The following is a 23,509-nucleotide window of genomic DNA, read 5'->3' on the forward strand; positions in this document are numbered from 1 at the left end:
GGGCCAAACCCAGGACAATTGTATGGGAACAGAAAGGGAAGGATGGAGAATAGAGCCTTACAATTTTGAGAGGAAGACGGAAGAGTCTAAAGTTTTAAGACTGTTGGTTAAAAAAAAAAAAAGATGTTAAGAAAATGCAAAGTGATCTTTTTTGTTCAAGCGGAGTCCCCAGAAACAGGAGAGTCTTAGAAATACAAACCGCCTGTTTGAGGGAGGACAGCTCATCTCTTCTGTGAGTATCGCACACTCCTGGCTGAAGGGTAGGCCAGAAGGAAGGGGAATAGTGAGGTCTGGAGAGCTTTGCTTTGGAAACAGAGACTGGAAGCCCCTTTAGACTATGATCTTTTGAATTCTATCAACTACGTGTTGTTTACTTACAGTGAACTAATGTTTCCTGTGCCATGGGAGTAGCTAGAAAACCCTTCTTAGGAAAAGGGATTCAGTATTCTTTGGCTTCATTTTGGCTTTGATGGAACCCTGGGATGAGGAGGGGAACGCTGGCTTCATCCCTGGAGTTTGCAGCAAAGATGGGAGGAGATTCCAGCCTCTGAGTAAACCCAGGAAAGAAAGAGCCTTGGGGGCTGGGTAGTAGAAAAATCTGTGAGACTCCCTGACCTGGGAAATAGGCAAGTTTAGCAAGGACAGAGAAAGCAGGAAGAAGAGCATACCTGGTGTGTGGAGAGGTGAAGGGTTCCATTATGGACAACTTGAGTTTGAGGTGCTGGCTCTTTGAGGACCTTCTAGTCATGGGGAGCCAGACCTGGACTGATGGGCTCAGTGGTGGAAACCAAGCTAGGGACAAAGGAAAATTAGCTCTGGGTTGGGAGGGGTGCTCCGAGGGGCATTATCATCTAATCGGAGACAGAGGGTTTGCCCAATGCCCCTGCTGACTCAGGCTAAGTTGATTTGTCAAGACAGTGTCCTGGGTTGGGGAAGAACTGTCTGGCATCATGAACACTGGCATAGGTTTCCTTGATAAAGAAGTAATTTGGATGAACAAGATGTTCCAGTGATTTAGTTGTAGGAACAAATCTGTGCATTTGCAGTGGAGAAAAGTTTCTGCTTCGGTCAGTTGATTGCTCTCAGAGAGATGGCGCTTACATTCTAGGGAAGGAATTAATCTGTCTTGTTAGAGTTTAAGCCTACCTGTGGTTATTGCATGTTGCTACCTCAGACTTTCTTTAAGGGCAGCAAGTACTCATTCATCAAGTGGACTTGAGAGCAGCAGATGAGGAAAGAAGGAAAGTCAGGCTATTAAAGTATCACCCATAATGATAACATGTTTCCAGACAGCCCCCCCAAACTAACCTCTGCTCCTTATTTGTCTAGATGTAATCCCTTTCATTGATGGGTTGGCTTTTAACTCAGATCACTTTTATGTTCAGTCTCCCTTTGTTTATTCCCTTAAAGGTCTTTTCCATGTAGGAAGGTCTCTCCTGTATATAATAGACTTTTTTCCTTCTTCCTTTGCTTCATTCTTCCCTCAATTTACAGTCTGCTTCCTTCATGATACTTTGCTAAATGCATTTGGCTTTGCGTGAACGTTCAAAGACATAGTTCTTGACACCAAGGACTTTGCAATTAAATAGAGGAAATAAGATTTTCACATATTTTACTGTAATGCAAAGGTAGAAGAAACTGGAAAGTAGTACCATAAGATATGGTCGAACACTGTGGAGGAGGTTCAAAAGATTGCTTCTGGCAGGAGAGATGGGGAAGACTCCCTGGAGGAGGGCACATTTGCATTGAGCTTTGAAAAAATGGAGACAACTTAAACATGCAAAAATGGGGCATCTTATCTTTATTACGTCAAATGTATATACTTCATCACATTCATGTTTCTCAGTCTCATTTCAGAGTGGCTAAATCACTGATAAGGGGTTTGTAAGAGGAAGCTGGTGGTAAATAAGCATTTTAAAGCATAGCACAAGCAGAGAACTGCCCAGTTGTCAAGCTGTCAGTTTGGGTAACTATATGTTGGCGATGCAGTAGAAAGAACGTAAATATCTTTCTGATGGATGGATGGACCGAATTACCCTGAAATTTTAGATTTTGTCATACTTATGAATGACAAAATGGTGGATTCACTCAAATCCCTATATTGCAGTTGGGGAAGTTGGGCTTATTACAACCTAGATCACACAGAGGAATCAAAGTGAGAAGTCTGGATGACAACAGATATCCGTCTGTGACAAACTTGTCACTAGTCTGTGGTGAAGTGAAAAAAATAGGGAGGCTGCCATGAATTTTTTAATAAACTAAATGTATTAAGGGCAAGGATTATCTTTCATCCAGAGATTCAATTGCTAGTCTTAAAATGGCTTGTTAAAATGACATGATGGTAATCGTTGGTAGGAGGAGGGTATTAAAAACACAAAAAACTACTCCGTTGTCAACGTAAAAGGCTCTTAACCTGATGAAGAGTCCACAGAAAGACACTGGAGACAAGAGAAGTTTGCTGGCCTGTGATATCCTAAAACCCAAAGCTCAAACTCACAAACTTGCTGCTGCAGGGAGCAGAGGGCTTTTTGTTGTTGTTTGCTTGTTTGGTTTGTACGCAGAATAAAATAAGGAGTGAAGGGAACATGGAAATCAACTGCTTCGTGCAACCTCCTCATTTTACACATGACGAAGCTGTGGCTCAGAAACTTCCAGTGGCTTGCCCAAAGTCACTTGTCCTTGTATTTTTGTATTTTCAAGTAGCCCTATTTATAGTGCTTCTGATCTGTGTGTAAGTGCTCATGATAAACCAAAAAATTCAATGAGCTCTTATCAGACAGGATATTTATAATAACCTCAAATTATGTATAGTAAACTTCAAGAAATTTCTGACATTGACTCCTCTCAGTCTGTGCTGCTGTTTATAAGGACTCATGAAATAATTGTGCTTTATGTTCTGCACTCAAGAAAGATCTCAAGAGCTTCCAGGATTCGGCAAAGCACTGACCTGTCAAAATGCTCTTCCTGTGCTTTCTCAGCTGTATGAAAGCAAAATGTTCATACCACTCATTTAACTACTCTGCCCTAATAATTATTTTGAAATGGGTGATATAACTGGCTCCATGGGCCTCAAAGCTTGTTGGTTCATTTGTTTGGAATTTACTTCCTGCCTTCTCTGTGTTACACACTGTGCCAGTTTACAATGGGGATTGGTGAGACCACCCTTGTCATCTAGGAGGTGAAAGTCTAATGGAGAAATCTCAGCGGTGGGTTATGGATGATGTTGGAGGTGCCAGAGGGCTACCGTTCTATGTGTTTGCATGAGGAATGACTCAGTGAAGATGGCATTTCAGGGACATCTGTCTTGGTGTACGAAGCAGATGGGACAGAGAGGGACCAAGGGTAGGGGTTGTCATAATCAGCATGTGATTACTGAGCACCTGCCCTGGCTGAGGACAGAAGGAGGACGTGAGACTTTTCAAAGAAATAGTGCCTAGAAATTGATGAGTTAGGGGATAAGGGAGACAAGAAGGATGAGTCAAAGATGCCCCAAGTTTCAGAATTTTAAGTGACTGGGAACTGGTGATGGCATTAGACAAGACAGCAGAGCTGGGAAGCAAGGCTCCACCTTGCTCCACCTGTTTGGGTCCTAGTACTGCTTGCTTCTCCTTGGTGTGAATCTGTCTGTACTTTCAGGATCCTGTATGTCAACGATTTCTTCTGAAAGCTAATATATGCTGTTAATGGTAGCTTCTTTTTTTTATTTTATTAGTTATAGATAATTGCATCATAGAGAAGCCAAATGATCTGTTGTAAGTTCTGCATTATTCTTTTTGACTGCCTCAGTCAGGAGCCAAAAAGTATGCATTTGTTTTGGCTGGGGAGGGGCATAGAGCCTGGGTGGAGGCAGGTAACTTTGCAGCATCGTGTCTCTTTCTAGAATGAGGGCGGTTCGCGTCTCTAGTTCTATTCTTGGATGTGAAGAGCTGGAAATTTGGGTGTGCACTGCCTTGTCAAGCCAGAAGGCGCATGAATTGGAACAGAGCTGTAACAACAACTTTGACCGTGCTCTGACTTTTGACTGAAGAGATATTGGGCCTGTTCCCAGATTTTAGGCCTGGAATATCCTCGCACTGCAAAGTAAAGCCAGAGTGTGACGCTGCTTCTCTTTCACCGGTAGGTATTTGACTCTGATAATTGGGCTCCAGTCAGCCTTCAAACCACAGGCGATTTTAGGTTTACTCTGTAATTCCATAACCCTTTGATGTGTCTTAAATGCTCTCATATAGTTAAAGAAGGACAAACAAGGGGCGCCTGGGTGGCACAGCGGTTAAGCGTCTGCCTTCGGCTCAGGGCGTGATCCCGGCGTTGTGGGATCGAGCCCCACATCAGGCTCCTCCGCTAGGAGCCTGCTTCTTCCTCTCCCACTCCCCCTGCTTGTGTTCCCTCTCTCACTGGCTGTCTCTATCTCTGTCGAATAAATAAATAAAAATCTTAAAAAAAAAAAAAAAAGGACAAACAAAACAAAGCTGCATTTATGACAATCCAGAATACATTGTTCCTAATTTTTTAGGCCCTTAAATCTAGTTCCACAAAATCTAGGTTCCACAAAAAAGACATTAGCTTGGTTGAAAGGTACTTGCTTTCACTTTTACCAGCGTCTACCCCACCACGTGGAGCTGTGAACAGTGTTTTCGATATCTTGTAACTTTTATCTCCTATAATGCTTTCTTTTATGGGAAACCCTACCACCCCAGAATTAACTTTACTAATTTGTTTTGTATATTTATTTTATATGACAGTAGTATCCTGGGTGGGCATCTTCAAACTGCACAGTGATAATGCTTGAAATTTATGGGGCTAGAAGTTTGAAGGTAGCTGCTGAACACTGTGTTTGAATTCACCTTAGTGAAAGTGAAATAAGTAAGAGTAACTAAACATCAAAAGTAACCAGCAACTTAGGGACTCACATAACTAGAAAGGAAATCCCCCTCTCCTTGCGTTTTGTTTTTTCAAACTAAGAACCATATAACCCATGACATACTCTGTCTTGACATTTCACATTGTCTTTTCTAAATAATGTAAATAAAACAAGTTGGTTTGTCTCTTCCAAGTGGGGATATTGTGGAAGCATTTCTGAACAATTAATATCCTAGTTATTTGCAGACATTCATGTTAGGAGCGAAACCTTAGGTATGTGGGTGAAAAGCTAACCCTTTTGACTTGGATGGCTCTTCGCTGTCTGAGAAGGGCATTCTGCACCTATTACTCAGGGGTAATAAACATTATGCTAAAATATCAGGTAACATGCCGATGAACTAGAATAGAAGAAGCAAGTATCTAGCAGCACAATCATACAGTTGGTTTAGCCATGGGATTTATTGACAGATGGAAATGTTCTTGGGGATATTCTTATTTTGGCACTTAAAAAAATTAGTACAACTGAGCAAGCGACTGTCCAGCAGTATCTCACATTCCTCCCTGCAGGAAGCCCCTTGGTTTTTCTCCACTGGATTCTCACCTTGGACTAATCTCTGGGTCTCAATTTCCTTAATTATGAAGAGACCTTTCGATCCTCCCTCTGCAGGTGGCAGGGAGCAGGGAATAACTGTTAGTGGGTTTGGGATTTCTTATGGGAGTGATGAAAATGTTCTGAATTTGATTTTGGTAATGGTTGTACAACTCTGAATACGTTAAAAACATTGAATTGTACACTTTCAATAAGTGAACGTTATGGTATGTGTTCTGGGCTGAATTACGTCCCTGTCAAAAGGCACATGCTGAGTTCCTAATGGCCAGTACTTTCAGAAAGAGACTGTACTTGGAGATAGGATCTTTAAGGAGGCAATTTAGTTAAAATGACATCATTAGGACGGGCCCTAATCCAGTATGACTGGTGTCCTTATAAGAAGAGATTAGGACACGCACACACCACGCACCATAAACGCACACCACACCACACACACACCACACCATACACACACACCACACACACACACCACACACACACACCACACACACACACCACACACACACCACACACACACCACACACATACCACACACACACCACACACCACACACACACCCTACACACACACACCACACACACACCACACACACACACCACACACACACCACACCACACCACATACTACACCACACACACACCACACACACACCACACCACACACACACCACACACACACCACACACACACACCACACACACACACACCACACACATACCACACACACACCACACACCACACACACACCCTACACACACACACACACACCACACACATAAGACACACACACCACACACCACACACACACCCTAACACACACATCCCTGTTGTTTCTGTTTCTCTGGAGAACCCTGACTAACATATTGCCCTAGCAGGCTAATACCGTATGTTTATTATATCTCAAGAAAGCTGTTAAAAAAAAAAAAAGAGGGGAACCTGGGTGACTCAGTTGTTAAGCGTCTGCCTTCGGCTCAGGGCGTGGTCCCAGGGTCCTGGGATCGAGCCCTGCATCGGGCTCCCTGCTCTGCTAGGAGCCTGCTTCTTCCTCTCCCTCTCCCCCTGCTTGTGTTCCCTCTCTCGCTGGCTGTCTCTCTCTGTCAAATAAATTTTAAAAAATCTAAAAAAAAAAAAAAAAGAGCTCAGAAGGCTACATCCAAAATCTTAACAAGAATTATTTGGTGGTAGGATTTGGAATGTTTTAGGTTTATTTTATGTTTAGCTTATTCGGACTTGTGATTTTTGTGTGACTATGTTATAGAGGCCACTTTCAGGCCTATGGGAACTTGAGCAAGGCACAAGGGCCCCCAGTGACCACCCAGCTGAACGCAAATAGGCTCATTAAGTGACCTACCTCGAAGTAGCCAGAGGCCCTAACTAACCAAGGGCTACTTAAAACCAGGCACAGTTAGCGTAGAAGGGAAAGTTCGATAGGTTCCTATACTTCCCTCATTCCGCCCTACGACTGTGGCCCCTCACCACTGCCCTGCCACAGACGGTCTCTCCTTAGCTGTCCAACCTGCCGCTCCCTTGTGGTGCCTTCAGTAAGCTTGATCTTTTTTGTTCTGCCTTGGGTAAATTCTTTCACTGCCCGCAGCAATTGGAGCCCAGTTGGAGCCCCCCTACACATGTGTTGTCTGTGTAATAATTTAAGAAAAGATTTCCATTCAGAAGAATGTTTAGAAGCAAGGTTAGATAACCAGCACCCGGAAGACCTAGGGATCTGGTGGGCCACATCGTAATACCACTTACCCGAAGACTTGGGTACACAGAAACCAAATTACATCTAGTACAGGGAGAAAACCTCAGCATACGACAGACTTAGCTTACAGTACAGCTGCTAAGGTTGCCCCCTGGAACATGAGTAACAAAGGAATTTCAATTTTCCTACTAACTCTGTGTTTCTACCATTTTCACTTATTATTTCATTTAATCATCTAACAAGCCTTTACTGGAGACCAGTTGTGTCCATGGGGGACATGAAATACCAGAGATTGGAAACAAACAAAATAGACTCATTTTACACTCCTGTGGAGGAGACAACATGGTACAATGTGATAAGGGCTCCCAGGGGGTAAGAGAATTATTGGTGCCCAAGGGAGGGACTGCCAGCCTGGAAAGGTGGGGGCGAGATGAGGCCTTTTAAAGTGAACTAGTGTTACTCCATTTTATAGTTGAGTGAATGGAGGCTCAACGAGGTTAAGTAATTGGCCCAAATCTCTCAGGAATAAGAAAGGGATGTGAATTGCATCTTCTTTCCACTGTGCAGTGTTGCGTGTCTCTCATGCATTGTCATGTGGACAAGGAAACAAGTAGAATACATGGAAATATCTGAAGTAAGAACCCAGCTCTATATACTCTATCATTTGTCTCAGTCTTAATTACCTTGTCCAATTCTTCCATCAATTCTCCTAAGTGCTACTAATAGTAACAACAACAGTTAACATGTATTGTTTCCTGGTGCCAGCTGCTACAGTCAGTGCTTAGCATAGGTCCTCTCAATCAGTCCTCATTACAGCCCAACGAGGCAAGCTGTGGCATTGTTCCTATTTTATAGACAGGGAAACTGAGGCTCCATGAGTTATGTGGTGTTAAGTGGCAAAGCTGGGATTTGACCCCAGATCAGATTCCAAGGACAAGTTTTTAACCATTTTGCTGCAGTGCCCAAAACCAGACAACTGACAGCTTAAAGACAGTTGCTGAATTTTTTAATTAGAAGAAAATTCTGCAATGTCATTGAACTTCCAGATCACACAGGAATGATCAAAAATATCTTCTTCAGTTTCTGAAGAAGAACTCCTTAAGGGAGTTTCAATTATTCCATTTCATCCAGAATATTTTTTTGTGGCTGCATCCACGAGTGGGCCACAGTGAATTTCTGGAACTCTGGGCTGCTCTGAGAGACAGTTACTGGACTGCTGGGATGTTTGGATTTGGGACCAAGGGGACCCAAACAGACCCTTCCGCAGATTCTTTCATGGTAGCAGGCTCAAGCGTTCCATTCCATGGAAGCCACCCCTACCCCTGCTTTCTGCTCTCCTCCCTTGAAGGCCTGGACTTCACAAAACAAACCAGGCAACATCCGCAGTGATGAGGCTCTGGAGGGGCTTTGTAAGGGATGAAAGAACGGGCAAGCTGTGCTTCCTCGGACAGTTCTCCCACGGCTCCCTGTTCACTGGGATGCTCTTTTCCTGACTCAAGATGGGAGCAAGCTCACATGAGAAGCAGGCACAGAGGTCCCTGGGACACCGGGGGTCTGGGGAAGTCGAGGCAGAGCAGAGGAAGGAGAACCAGCCCACAGCCATGGGTTTGGTTGGGAATGAAGCTGAGATACACCCATATAGATCCACTAACCTTCAGTGTAAGGTGGATCTGGCTTAGGACATATGAAAAGATGACTTTGAGAGTGTTGATTGTTTACTGTGAAAGCATTCACCCCTTGCCTGTGTGCCAGGGGGCCAGAGAGTTCAGGAATACGGCAGTCCAGGGCTAACCTTAACTGACCCAAGCTTCAGGGCTCACAGTGATAAGCCCTTCAGAGGCAGAGTGGGGATGTGATAAGCCCCTGCTCCAGCAGGCACTCACACAGGCTGTGAAACCTTAGAGCCCTGGTCCCTTCTGGTGGGGCACAAGTGTGTACCTCTTTTGGAGTGAGGAGGATGAGGGGGGGCTCTGAGAATCTTGCCTCACCCCCTGGTTGCTCTCATATCTTTGGATCACCACGATGCCATGCCCTCTGCCAGGTGGCAGTCAGGTCAGAAGCTATGTCTTAGTTGTCCCTGCATTCTTAACCCTTGATGCCTCTGCCACAACCGGGCTTCCTTGTCCAAGGCAGACGGAGGACTTGGGAAGCTGTAGGAGGACTTACCACCTGCAGGCAGGGTGATGGCAGAGCAGATGGTGGGGGCCCCGATCTGGCAAGCTGTAGTCTCTTATGCCCAGCACGGACCCTTTAGGTCTCATGTTGAGCACTGAGAACTGTGATGGCTCTGGACAGCGGGGGCTCTGCCCACAGAGGAAGAGCAAAGCCTCTGCCTGCAGTGCTGGTGGGGTGGGGAGTCATTATAGCCAGAAAATGTAAGTACTCAGCACCCAAGGCCTGCACAAGGAGTACTGGGGACAGGAATCTGTGACATCATCTATGCCTGGGGCAAAGACACTGTGCAGACTGGCCCTGATTGGCCTTGATGGAAGGGTTTGGACTGATGAGGATCTGAAGGCTCTGTTTGCTAAGGCCCCTTACACCTCCTGCTTTCATAAGATCTTTTTTAGCTATCATTTGGAGACTTTAGGGCCTATTTTATATAGCAGGTGGGGGTTAATCCAGATTAAAGATTATGAGGCAGTCCTAGTAAAAGAAGTAATTTTTATTTTTTTTTAAGTAGGCTCCATGCCCAGCATGGAGCCCAATGCGGGGCTTGAACTCAAGACCTGAGCTGAGATCAAGACCTGAGCTGAGATCAAGAATCTGATGCTTAACTGACTGAGCCACCCAGGTGCCCCCAGTAAATGGACTAATTTATCCCTAAAAAAGAGCATTTACGGAATCTGATTAACCTTTGAGAGCCTACCGGTGTCCTGTGTTTTCACAAAAGTTAAATGAGGGTTTGCAATGGTGAATGTAGTATACACATTTAGTCTTAGTATTTGTTGAGTAAATTCACAAATCAGTTCAACCTAAATCCACATCCATACAAATCACAATTCAATGCAACAAATATTTGTTAGATGGCTAATAAGTGCCTTCATGGGGCTTAGAATATAGTTCAGTGTCTTTAACTTTCACACTGGGACACAGTAAGAAATCTATTTTATGTTGTGACTCAACACGCCCCCACCCACTACTGCCAATAAAAGCTTGTCTTACTAGGTGAAATCCATTCTGATGTTTTCTATTTTATATATATTCTACTTCTTTTTTTAAAAAGGTGATTAAGACCCACTGAATCGATTTTGTGACCTGTTAATGAGTCACAATCTGCAGTTTGGAAAAACACTGGTTGCTACACGAAGTTACTGAATTTCTAATTTCACCTTCATTGAGCTAAAAGTTGAGAGGGTGAGTTCAGAAGCTGGTGATCACAAGGAGACATCTCCTCACTTCCTAGTGTCCTGTGCAAGTGTGTGTCAGGGGAGCCGAGGGTCCAACAGGCAAGGAAGTGGGGGGATTTCCCAGGAAATAGCCCAGGAAACTGGGAAATAAAAATTTTTCCTTTGTCTATCTTCCCACAAAATAGATCATGACAGGAATGACAAACAACAAATTTGTCATCCTTGAAAACAGAAAGACTGTCCCCTACTAACAAATCTTTAATTAAAAAGCTTTTAAATTATGGAGTTGTTAACATCAGAACGAATCTCCTGAAAATAGTATCAATCCAGAAAATGCTGGTTCTGGAGAAGGTCTCTGACTGATGTCAATGGCTCATAGTCAGAATTTTGACTCTGCCCCACCAAGAGCTGACCATTCCTGTCTTTCTCTCCCCTTCGCATCTATTATTTCTCTCATAGCACCTGTGAAATCCTCTTCCTTCCACATTGTTGGCTTACAAATCTGTCTCTGTCCCAGATTATAAACTGTTGGTGGACAAACAATGGTTGCTTCTCCATCTTTATATTCCCAGAGTGGGGCACAAAGTAAGTGCTTTGTATATGTTTGTGGAATCATTGAACGATGCTGGTTCAAATTGGTTGGAAAGCTACTAATAGGGGGAAATGCAGATTAGTCAACTTATTGAAGAAAAATAAGCTGCCAAAAGAGAGTGGACTTTATGAAAAAGAACTTGAAATTCTAACTGATCATAACTTGGATAAGGTCAGGATGAGGGCATGGTACAAGTATTCTTTTTTTTTTTTTTTTAAGATTTTATTTATTTATTTGACAGAGATAGAGACAGCCAGCGAGAGAGGGAACACAAGCAGGGGGAGTGGGAGAGGAAGAAGCAGGCTCATAGCAGACGAGCCTGATGTGGGGCTCGATCCCATAATGCTGGGATCACGCCCTGAGCCGAAGGCAGACGCTTAACTGCTGTGCCACCCAGGCGCCCCTCTTTTTTTTTTTTTTAAGATTTATTTATTTGAGAAAGAGAGGGTGCACGTGTGCGCATGAGAGGTGAGAGGGAGGGGCAGAGGGAGATTCTCAGGCAGACTCCCTGCTGAGTGCATAGCCGGACTCTGGGCTCTATCTCGACCCTGAGATCATGACCTGAGCTGAAATCAAGAGTCGGACACTTAACCAACTGTGCCACCCAGGTGCCCCCCAAGTGTTCTTACATAAGAAACATACATAATACACTTACAGTTCTTATACGGAATTTTTTTTTTTTAAAGATTTTATTTATTTATTTGACAGAGATAGAGACAGCCAGCGAGAGAGGGAACACAAGCAGGGGGAGCGGGAGAGGAAGAAGCAGGCTCATAGCTGAAGAGCCTGATGTGGGGCTCGATCCCATAATGCCGGCATCACGCCCTGAGCCGAAGGCAGGCGCTTAACCGCTGTGCCACCCAGGCGCCCCTTATACGGAATTTTGAATCACAGGTCTCAGATCAGTGAGAAATCCCAAGAAATCATCTAATCCAACCTTCTACCTTTAAGGAATTGTGTGTGCGTGTTTTTTTGGTTTTTTTTGTTTTGTTTTGTTTTTGTTTTTAATAGATAAAGCAAACAGGGCGTCCTGGGTGGCTCAGTCTGTCAAGCGTCTGCCTTTGGCCCAGGTCATGATCCCAGGGTCCTGGGATCGAGTTCCATATAGGGAGCCTTGCTTCTCCCTCTCCCTCTGCCTGCTGCTCCCCCTGCTTGTGCTCTCACTCTCTCTCTCAAAAAAACAAAAGAACGTAGCAAAAGTTTGAGATTTATACAAGTTTCATCTTAATGATTTTGAGGTATCTGAGAGCTCTATACCTGATGAAAGATGTGGGTGACAAAGGGCAGAGAGCAGAACTTCACAGCCCTACACATGGCTTTTGTCGAGTAGAAGGTCCATGTGTCAGACCCTGTTACCAGTGTCATATCCACCCCTCTCCTTTCTTGCTAAAAATATTCTTGATGTTGTTCCTGGTGGTGACGTGCCTTGGTTCTGTTGACAATTCATTATTGGCCTAAGAAAATTATGTAATCTATCTTTCCTTTGCCAGATACTTGACTTTCTTGCCTCTGTTGCACTTGGAAAGAAGTGTCCCTGTGACTAGTTTTGGCCAAAAACAGATAGAGGAAGTGTGCCGAGGCACTTCTGGTAAGGATTTTGTTTCTCTGATAAAAGAGAAAGATATGGCTGGTGCCCCTCTTTCCCGTTCATCCAACCTTGAATGTGAAATGATACCTGGAGATGTGGTCACAGTCCCAGACAAGCAGATGAGGGACTGGTGTAATGACAATGGCAGTCTAAGTACAAAGATAAAACGGACTGAGGTCCTTGATGGCACACCTTAGCAGCTGAACCAATGCTAATAACCCCTATCTGAGTGTTTGTGTTATGCAAAACAAACAAAACAAAACAAAAATAACTCTTGTTTGTTCCAGGAACAGAGGGTTGGATATTATGTTACAGCTAAAAGCATTCCTAATTTATGTGACCTATTGATATGGGATACATCAATGACCAGACCTTCTTAGCCCTATCAAAAACACTTAGAACAGGGGGATGGGGTAGCTGGGTGATGAGCATTAAGGAGGGCACGTGAGGTGATGAGCACTGGGTGTTATACACAACAGATAAATTATTGAACACTACATCTGAAACTAATGATGTACTATAAGTTGGCTAATTGAATTTAAATAAAAAAAAACACTTAGAACAAATGGAAAACAGTTGTTATTTATTTTAACAGCTAATAAGGGAATTGGGGTTTAACAAAAGTAATTTATTTATGCCCAAAATAAAAATATAGTGCTCACAGATCAATCAAAAAATATACGCAGGTCATCCTTCAAGAATCACTGAAATGCACACTGAAAAAAAAAAAAAAAGAATCGTGGAAAAAGGAGCTGACGTTTACTTTGTTGGCCACTGGCCTGGCTCTGCACCACATGTCTTCACGTGTAATCCTCACAAATCTCACAAGACGTATTATTTTTTTCCATTTCGTGGACGATAGACCTGAGCTTTACAGCTGTTAAAATAGCTGGCCCGAAGTAACACAGAAAATCTTAGGGCCAGGAATTAGGCATAGAGAATAGTTTTAATGATCTCCAAATGAGTAAAATTTCATTCATTTTGCTCTAAATTGAAGGGGATCTGAATTAGAGGGGAAAGTTCAATTAAAAAATATGTAAAGGAAATGGATTTTGATTACTTAGAAGTATGTATGGTCTACCTCAATGAAGGTAATGAAAGTCTTAACAGATTACCTTATGAATCTTGCTTTAATAAATAGATAAGATTTGTTTCTTAATAGTACACCAGTTAATTTTTGGTAAAGGGTATACCAGACATACTTGAAGGTGCTCAAAAAGTATTTGAGCTTTTAAGATATTTAAACCTCCCCCCCAATAAAATTTGCTTGTATATTAATTGCTGCCATTTGTCAATAGTAAAAGTCAGACTTCAGATTCACCCTTGTCTCCGTAAGTTCCAAATTATGTGCATCAATTAAGTTTTACTACATACAGAAATTTACTATCTGGGTAAAAATGAGCGTATCTGAAGTGAAGAGACGGAAGCTAATTAGCTCAGGACACCACAGGAAATCTTTAAAATAGGCTTTCATTCTCTAGAACCATCTCTTACCTAAAGCCTGGTTGACTGGTGTCATTGTGACAGTGATCTTTCATGAACAACAACAGGGAGGCTAAACCAAACAAATACTATTAGGGCGATGGGGAGACCCCTGGGCTGCCCAGAGTAGGAGTGGGTCTGGGGGGAGCAGAAAACAGGCCATGAAGATGAGGTTGGAGAGAGAAAATGGGGCAGAGCCGGGAAATTTTGAGGATCCTGAACTTGACCTTGAAAAGTTCTGGAAGGTTCTGGAGGATTAATTGGAGTCCCATTGTGGGATAATGTGAAGTGCACATAGAATGAAGTCAGAGAAATTCATTTTGATTCTTGAATTGATAAACTTCTCAAAAGCAGAGGCTTCATCGTTCATCTCTATGGTATACATATGCGTATAAATCACATTATGTCCAACATATACATTCAAAACCTATTCCTCAAAATTGTTTATTCAACCCAAACCAATGAAGTGACAATATTACAAAGAAACACATGCTCAACATTGAAGCAAAGCGACTCTGGAATTTTTGCAAACCTTCTTTGTAGGAGATCCCTAAGAACAAATTAGCAACAATTGGGTGGGTTACTTGGTGGCAATTTATCTGTACCCGGCAGTCACTCTCAATCTGGTAATTTCATGATAATCCTAACTGTATTTGGGAATCTGAGGCTTAAAGAACTAGCTGACTGGCTGGCTGGCTGGCTGGCTTGATTATTTGGTGTTCCAATCCAGCATTATTTGTGGACACTGAAATTTGAGTTTCTTATCATTTTCATGAGTCACAAAATACTCTTTTTTTCACTACCTTCACCCATTTTCCCTACTCCCCTCTGCCCCCACCTCTGGCAACCACCACTCTGTCTCTATTTCTATGAGTCTGTTTTTTTCAGATTCTGCATAGAATTGAGAGGACACAGTATTTGTCTTTCTCTGTCTGATTTCTTTTACTTGGCATCATGGCCCTAAGGTCCATCCACGTTGTTGCAAATGGTGAGGTTTCCTTCTTCCTTCAGATAAATACCCAGATGTGAAATTGTTGGATCGTATAGTTGTTCTATTTTTGATTTTTTGAGGAACCTCCATACTTTTAGAAAGCCCTAAAGTCAAAACTTGGAAGCAGATAAAATCAATGATTCTTCATTTAGATTTCCTTTAACACAACCAACTTCCCATTAACTAATTTTAAAATCTCATTGATTTGACAGAATTTCAGTGTGTACACACCTGTCCAGAAGCCCAGACACTGAGCAGTGTGAGTTTCTCTTCATTTACCCTCTCTACAACACCGCTGCATTTCAAGTCACATCTCCTGAATGCATGCCGGAACTTCCAAGTTTGCAACGTTCCTGGTTGACAGTGACTACTTGGATTGCAGCAGTAAAGTCACGATGGACCAGAAAATCCTGTCGCATTCCACATTTAGCATGTGGTGCTCATTCTGAGTTTTACACATTAGAGGTGGAGGGGGGTGCTGCCTGCATGTGCAGGGGGGAAGTAGGAGAAACACATCACAAAGGGCTTTGCCAAGATCTTCCAAGAAAGGTAAGGGTTTTCCATTCAGTATTTTGAATTTGTTTACTTGAAATGTTTTACCAGAGTTGCTATAACTCTAAGCTGCTTTGTTAAATCACACCATGAAGACAAACGTCTCATACAACAGGTCCTTTCAAGGAAACAGCAAGAAGAGGGAAGGGCTACTCCCTAGTTCCAATGATTGGGCAAATTCAAGCTTTGGCCATTAAATCAATTCCAAGATGGATTTTACAAATGCTCAGAGTGGGGTTGATACTGGGACAGTTTTGATAGATAATCTCTTCCATGGCCTTGTAGAAAGCAGATGCCATGAGTAAAATTATGCCAAGGGTCCCAGGCCACTAACTCCTCCAGGACACCATAACTGTACACTTAGAAGACCGCTGTGTATGTGTACGTGTGTGTGTGTGTGTGTGAGAGAGAGAGAGAGAGAGAGAGAGAGAGGAGGGTTGCAATTTCCTACCCTGATGAAGAGGTGTGCCTTAGTAATATATGGGGGATGCTGCTTATAAAATTGGCCAGGTCCAGTTGTATTGCCACACTATCACCCTCAGCAAAGAGATCTTGCTGTCATTAAGAGTTGCCCAACTTGGGGACACCTGGGTGGCTCAGTCAGTTGAGCACCTGCCTTTGGCTCGGATCATGGTCCCAGGGTCCTGGGATTGAGCCCCACATCGGGCTCCTTGCTTGGCGGGGAGCCTGCTTCTACCGTGCCTGCTTCTCCCCTACCTGCCGCTCCCCCTCCTTGTGCTCGTGTGCTCTCTCCCTCTGTCAAATAAATAAAATCTTTATTTAAAAAAAAAAGAAGAAGAAGAGTTGCCCAACTGGAACCGGGTCCCCAGTGTAATCCACTATCAGAAGCCATTCAGAAGCACTGGTGCCCGAGGAGTGGCAGTGTAGATCTTTACCCAGTGACTATCTTGTATGCAGTGAAGAGAAAGCCTATTGTCATAACAATTTAACCACTATCCCCGGCACCTCCCTACACACAAATGAAATTAGCACTGAATGAAACATCCATTTACTTAAGCTACGATTGTGTTTAATTAGCTGCTGGGAAATACCCCCAAAAAATGCCTTTTTAATTTTTTTTTTAGCAAAATAACTCATTGTAATTCCTATTTTGCTTCTGTAGAGTTAAACTTGAGTATCATGAATGCCACAAACCAATGTTGGCTTTTGTTAAAGTAAAAGAAACACTAAAAAATGTGCTGAAAATTGTAAAGATTCAGATAAATGGGGGAATCATTTGCTAAGAGCCCACTCTATGGACTAAGTGTTTGTGTGTCCCCCCCCCCCGAATTCCTATGTTGAAACTCTATCCCCAGATGCCTTTGGGAGGTGATGAGGAATAGGATTAGTGCCTTTACAAGAAGAGACGAGCGAAAGCATGCTTCCTCCCTGACCTCTGCCACGAGAGCGCACAGCAAGAAGACAGCCGTCTGCAAACCAGGAAGCAGGCCCTCACCAGACACTGCACCCCCCAGTGCCTTGATCTGGGACCTCCAGCCTCCGGAATCGGAATCGCGAGAAAGGTATGCCGTCTGTGGTCATCTGTTCTAGCCGCCTGCAGGGACAAGGACACCCACTGCGTGTAAACACTGTGCTGGGTGCCACTGTTTGGAGTGACATTCCACAAAGACTCACAACCCAGGGTTGGAGAGGCAGGTTCCTATGTAATCATTTGAATACAATTTGGCCAGTGATAAAGGCCATCGTGGAGTGCACGTGCGGGGGAAGAAATGGACCAGGCTCTTGGGTCTGGGCTGACTTTTGGTGTGGGGTTTGAACAAGACCGGGATGGCTTAGAGGGAGGGTAGCATAGTTCTAGGCATGAACAAACACTGAGGGTAGACATTTTCAGGAAAGTGGAAGAAGCTGAGTTGAGGGCAGCTATGTCAGTGAGCTGGGAGAAGGACAGCGGAAGAGAAGAGGAGCCCATGTGGGAAGGTCAGGCGGCCAGGTGGCCAGGCGCGGGGGCTGGCAGGCTAGGACGAGAGTGAAATCAGGAGCCCTAGAGCTCTAAATTTGCTGGGGCCCTCCCTCTCAGGTGCCCACCTGCATCTGCCTACCCCTAAGAGGGAGAGTCTCCTAAAATGTTGTCCCATGTCTCTCTCCCCTTCCTTCAGCCCTGGCCCTGATTGTACTGAACAAACATCATAATGGACATTGGACATAATTGCCCACGGCCTGCCAGCTTATGACCTCTCTGAGGGCAGGGATCATATATTTTTATCTCCATAGTTATCTTTATATTCCCTTACACGTTAGTGTTGGGCTGAGAGCCTGACACTGAGGAGACTCTCAATAAATGTTTATTGAATGAGTAAATACTTGTTTAGTGACACAGTCAGGGCAGCCAAGGCAAATGTGGTAAGCAAATAAATACTGGGGCTCCAAGCAGAAACTCAGCAAGATATAAAAGTGTTTTTATTACATCAGTAATAAGAGAAGACCTTGCCCTGAAATCAGCTCAGTATTTAAAACCCATTTCCCAACGTGTGGAAGAACAAGAACGTGTGTAACTTATCATCAAAACATGTATAACTTAGAATCAGAATCAAGGTCTGTGGTACCCTTGACACTAGAACAAATGCGTGATTCAAAATACAAAAGCCCAAAGCAAAAAACATTCTGTAAAATTTATAACATTCAGAGTGCTCTCCTCCTACATCCGTTCCTGAAAGGAATTTTTTTCTTAAGAAATACAAACGGTTCTTTCTTTTTTTTTAAAGATATCAAAGTCACTGTATTGTTAGATTTGGGATTGCTATGTTACTTAATTATATTAAATGTTATTTCTGCTCATCAAAGACAAAATCTTTCTTTTCATCCTCTTTTTTGGGGGAGGGGAGAATAACGTATGTGCAGCCTAAATCAATATTCATTTGGGGGAGTAAATTCTTAACATAAAATTTGTGACGATGAATTCAGCTTTATTTTTATTCTAACAGGTTTAAAATTTCAGGAACAATAGAAGGCTAGAATTCTCTTTTCTCTAGGGATCAAAACCAAAGAGAGAAAGACAGCTAATCTCATTATTCTACCCCCACTTAGTACCATGAGATGAAGGAAGCACATGATGAATAGCTTTCTAACAGATCCCTGAGCAACTCTGGAAGCACTGAGTTTACACTCAAAACCAACAAAACAAAACAAAACAAAACAAACCCACACAAACCACCCCCCCATACACAAAAAACCCCACCACCCCCAACAACAAAAAACTAAAAACCCCAAACAACCAAAAACCAAGAAACTGCAGTTTATTTTTTTAATGTATTCTGTTGGGGGATGTGCACTGCAAGTAAAAAACATTTCTTAAAATAAAATAAGATAAAAACATACAGGGAGGCAAACCAGAAGAGACTCTTAAATATAGAAGACAAACTGAGGTTGCTGGAGGGTTAAGGAGGGCACTTGTTGGGACGAGCACCATGTGTTGTATGTAAGGGATGAATCACTAAATTCTACTCCTGAAACCAATAGTATACTGTATGGTAACTACTTGAATTAAAAAAAAAAAGTAAAAAAAATTTCTTAGTTTTTTTTTCATGCTTAAAAATGCAAGAAAAAAAAAAAAAGACTAGTAACTTTCTATTCTGATTACCCCTGCTGATTTTTTAAACTGAAAGTAATAAATGCTTTTAGTAAGAAAATTCAAACAATGCAGAAAAGTATACAGTTGAACTAAAAGCTTTCTTTCTTGCCCAGTTACTCTCCTCCTAGAAGACTCTTGTTAATGATTTCTTGAATGTCTTTTGAGAAAAAAATGTCTTTTGGGAAAAAAAATTGCTGATACAGCCAATTTTTTCTCAAAGACATTCACATACATTGAATTATTAATATATTCTCCTCTGCGCCTTGCTTTTTTCACTTAACAATATACCTTGAACATCTCTTTTAACAGACCTACTCTATTCTTTTTATACCTCTTCCTAGTATTCCCTTGTATAAAGTTACCCTAATATAGTTATTTAACCTGTCCCCTGCCGATGGACATTTGCAATAATTTTTTGCTATTATAAATAATGTTTCTATGAATACCTTCTTACATATATATTGATGTCATCCTTCATATGTATTCATAAGGTACCTGGCGCTACTTTATACAGTTGCCTTGGTTGTACACCACACAAAGCACTTCATCTATGTGGGCAACAGTATCTTTTAGACCTTATAACTTTAAATACTTATTATAATAATTTTTTGGCAGGTTGCATAAAATGTCTTAAGGAAGGGGTTCCCTTTTCTAATTTGCACAAAATCACCGCAGCCCCCCGGGCTAAATGACTATCAACAGAACTACTATGTCAAAGGGCATATGCACAAGGACTTTTGACAGATATTGTCAACTTTCCCTCCAAAATGGTTGTACTAATAGCCATCAGTTTTCACAGCGATAGCAATGGAGTCTAAGATCAAAAACTTGCTGTGTTTTTTAAAGCCATGGTCAATGTTCATTTACCTGAAATTATAAGAAAGAATGAGAACAGGAATACTTAAACGCTACCAAAAAAAAGGGCACCTGGGTGGCTCAGTCAGTTAAGCATCTGCCTTCGGCTCGGGTCATGATCCCAGGGTCCTGGGATCGAGTTCCGCATTGCACTCCCTACTCAGTGGGGAGTCTGCTTCTCCCTCTTCCCCTCCCCCTTCTCGGGATCTGTCTCTCTCAAATAAATAAATAAAATCTTTTTTTAAAAAGCTACCCCCCCCCAGGGGCGCCTGGGTGGCTCAGTTGTTAAGCATCTGCCTTCGGCTCAGGGCGTGATCCCAGGGTCCTGGGATCGAGCCCCACATCAGGCTCCCTGCTGAGGGCCCGCTTCTTCCTCTCCCACTCCCCCTGCTTGTGTTCCCTCTCTCACTGGCTCTCTTTCTCTCTCAAATAAATAAATAAAATCTTAAAAAAAAAAAAGCTACCTCCCCCCAAAATCCCAGTGGATAAGATTAGGTGATTTGCTCATTACCTACTTTCTTTTTCTTTCCGGGGACAATCTAATGTAAAGTCTCTTAAAGGAACAGAGGCCGGTGGAAGAGAGAGGAAGCTGCTTGAGACCTAAGGCCCACAGAGTTGATTCCTGAACATACATGTGTAGATAAAACTGTCTTCTCTTGTTCTTTTCTGGAGAAATTAAATGAGCAATACTGGGAAAGGCACAATTAGCTGTGGATGAGAGGCTGGGATTGTGGGATCAAAGATGGGATTATTGAAGTTCATCTCTCCATGGTTTATGTAAAACACACCCTATTAAGATAACCTTCTCCAATCCCTCAAGGAAGAGTCAACTGTCCCAAAAGAGACTGCTTTTCTAATGACAGAAGCACTTTCTAATGACTTCTAATGATAGAAGCATCTTCAAGCATTTGGGACATAGGCGTACTGCTCTGTTGGTAAAACCATGCCTGAAATTGTGTCAGAAAATGCCGACACATTTGTCGCTCAGTGGGATTCTACTGGAAAGGTAAATGCAATCCCGAGACTGTCTAGTTTAAGAAGAAGGAACATACTAAGCATTATCCACAACGGACAGAAAATGGACACAAGGAAGGTGGGGAAGAAGGTGGAGAAGAAAGGGATGGGAGGAAGGGAAGGAAGGCCTCCCAGAAGGAAGGCCACAGAGAATAAGAGTGGCTTGTAGAGGTGAATGGCCAAATCCACGGAACGGCGAGCTTATCAGAGCACGAGAGAAAGCCAAACGTGGAGTCTCCAGTTCCACCAACTGCCTTTGAGACTTCAGGCAAGCCCCACTCACTCTGCCTGCCTCTCGGTTTCCCTACTTGTCAAGGAGGCATGAGAATGACCCCCCTTCCCCCAGGACTGGGAGGAAACAGGACAAATAGCATAGAATGCTTTGGGCTGTAAAGAGCAGGGACAAAGTGACGCCCAGTCTTACTGGTGGAGGGATTTGGCCTCTCCTGGTGCTGTCTGTTGTTCCGATCCCGTTCACCAGTAAGTACGCATAGCTTTCTCACTGGGCCCTTGAACAGTGGGAAACTAACGTAAGACTCTTCAAAGTTTGCCAAACAGCATGGCCTGAAATGCATCTTTAGCAGTTATCAGGGGGTAGATAGCCTTAAAAGGTCTTATGATGTATTTCTCTCTTGTGATAAAACTCTAATTCATTCTATGTTGCATATTCAAGGACAAAATGCAGCTTGGCCCGCCCCACGCTTGTTTAAGGGACAGCGATGTTCCTGAGATTAGTTACATTCACCTTTCGTCGGGATGAGCTGAGGCAGAAGCCAGCCGCCCGGCGCTGCTCACCGCCTAGTTCGGGTAAGACTGCACAAAATGTTTTCTGGATTCAGCCCATTCGGTGAAACCCTATAGGTCTTTGATTGCTATAGATGAAACCAATTAGGTCGAAAGATGTTTATGTACATTTATGATTATTTTTTGGAAGTCGGGGGCATTGGCGATGCTGTAGGTGTAATTCATGAGTCAGATAGGAAGGGTATTTAAGATTGAACTTTTTAAAAAACCTTTATTGGCATTTATTTTATGCTGAATTTACTCCTGGGTCAAAAGTTTTTGTTTTTCCAGTTTTTTCTGGGATATCTTTTTCTTCGGTGCAACAATCTATCTGCTCTTTTTCAGTATCATCTCAGTGTGGTGGGAGGACATCATACAGGGGTTAATCTGACTGCGAGTTCTTAAATCCGGAGATGCATCTCTGGGGCCTTGTTCACCTAGATGAGCCCAATGACCAATGAATCAATGTCTAACTTCTTTTTTCCTTTTTTTTTTTTTTAAGATTTTATTTATTTATTTGAGAGAGAGAGAGAGAATGAGTGGGGGGAGGGGCAGAGGGAGAGGGATAAGCAAGCTCCCCGCTGAGCAGGGAGCCCAACACAGGGCTCGATCCCAGGACCCAGAGATCATGACCTGAACTGAAGGCAGACGCTTACCCAACTGAGCCACCCAGGCGCCCCTCAACATCTAAATTCTTAAATTCAGCATTATTCTCTGCTTTTCTAAGCATGTGCAGCAAAAACTCAGCATTCTTTTGGGGCCACTGATCCTGTGTCCAGCCCCATTGTTTGGCCTGAGTCCTACACCATTGTAATGATGCAGTGGGCATGCATTGCTTCTGTAATGTGACATCTTTCAGGGACCTGGTGGCTTTTCAGATATGCATACCTTTGATCGTCTGGGCTGTTTCATGGATGTTCGTAAAGTAAACACAGAGGTTTGAACGTCTTGATGTGCATGATTGGTCAGGGTTTTCTGGGTCAAGTGAGTAGAGAACCATTTTCAGAGATCATCTCAGGCTACATAAGGATGAGTGTGGACTTATTCTTGCATTCCAGTACTAATAATGCCTGCTAAGCAATAAAGTCAGGAGACCAGAAGGCAGGACAGCCAGACAGTGGGTTAGACAAGCAAATGGCTGCCAGCAACTTTCTGTTCTTAGAGGCTGTCAAACTAAAGAGACTTCACTCCACTTCCCCATCTGGGTATCAGAAGGCTCCTGCTTCCCTGTGCTAGAGGGTGTTCGAAGCCAAGAAAGAAATGTGGTGCTTTTCCCTATGGCATTTACTTTATTCAAAGATTTGAGACAAAAAGACCATGGCTTTTATATGAAAACAAAACAGATACATAGTAGCGTGGGAAGCAAACAGTGCTGAAGTTTGAGAAGAGCCTTCCAAGGGATGTCTGCTTGCAGCAGGCAGCTTTGGGCCCTGCCATTGCTGCAGGTGGCTTCTGGAAGAATCTGGAAAGGGTGAGGTTCCCTGGCTCATCCAGGTCATCCATCTGGGCTCCCAAACCCATGCCACACCTGCCTCCTACAATACC

The 23,509-nt window shown here is 43.1% G+C and overlaps 1 protein-coding gene across 5 annotated transcripts in view; it reads left to right on the plus strand.

The window, feature by feature from the left end:
- The window catches only part of MRO (maestro), a 71,062-nt gene that overhangs the window by 26,850 nt on the left and 20,703 nt on the right, over positions 1-23,509 (plus strand). For 2 of the 5 annotated variants that reach the window (XM_087869803.1, XM_087869800.1), the window contains 3 exons: positions 3,881-4,116; positions 12,601-12,698; positions 15,384-21,988. The gene's annotated coding sequence lies outside the window, so the exon portion shown is untranslated. The remainder of the gene's footprint in view (positions 1-3,880; positions 4,117-12,600; positions 12,699-15,383; positions 21,989-23,509) is intronic. The other 3 variants (XM_087869801.1, XM_087869798.1, XM_087869799.1) reach the window with 3 other exon arrangements.

This window comes from Ursus americanus, chromosome 19, assembly GCF_024610735.1.
Source record: "Ursus americanus isolate L20-20 chromosome 19, mUrsAme1.1.p, whole genome shotgun sequence".
In the NCBI taxonomy this organism is placed as follows: domain Eukaryota; kingdom Metazoa; phylum Chordata; class Mammalia; order Carnivora; family Ursidae; genus Ursus; species Ursus americanus.